At 73.6% G+C, this 292-nt stretch overlaps 1 protein-coding gene across 1 annotated transcript in view; it reads left to right on the top strand.

The window, feature by feature from the left end:
- The window catches only part of MAPK8IP2 (mitogen-activated protein kinase 8 interacting protein 2), a 20,719-nt gene that overhangs the window by 2,150 nt on the left and 18,277 nt on the right, over positions 1 to 292 (top strand).

Raw genomic sequence — 292 nt, 5'->3', positions numbered from 1 at the left:
GGCTGCCGGTGCTGCTCCTCTGCCCCCCCCCAACCCCCCCGAGGCTGGGAACTGCGAGCTCGGCAGAGACAGGGCTCCGGGGCCCTGCCCAGCCCCATGCACCCGGCAGCAGCCGCTCGTGCCGAGTCTATCCACCTGTGCTGTAGCCCCTGCCTGCGGTGCCAGAGCCCCACGGCAAGGGACGCCGGGAGAGAAAAGGCCTGTGGGGAGCCGTGGGCAGGAGCAGGCAGCGAGGCTGTGCCTGGCGACCGGTGGAAGGGGAAGCCGCAGCCCCCCTGCTCCGCCCCGGGGT

The sequence above is a fragment of the Aptenodytes forsteri genome, unplaced genomic scaffold, assembly GCF_000699145.1.
Source record: "Aptenodytes forsteri isolate BGI_AS27 unplaced genomic scaffold, ASM69914v1 Scaffold304, whole genome shotgun sequence".
Taxonomy (NCBI): domain Eukaryota; kingdom Metazoa; phylum Chordata; class Aves; order Sphenisciformes; family Spheniscidae; genus Aptenodytes; species Aptenodytes forsteri.
Note: the sequence above shows the minus strand (reverse complement) of the source record. Positions and strands in the feature narration are given on the sequence as shown.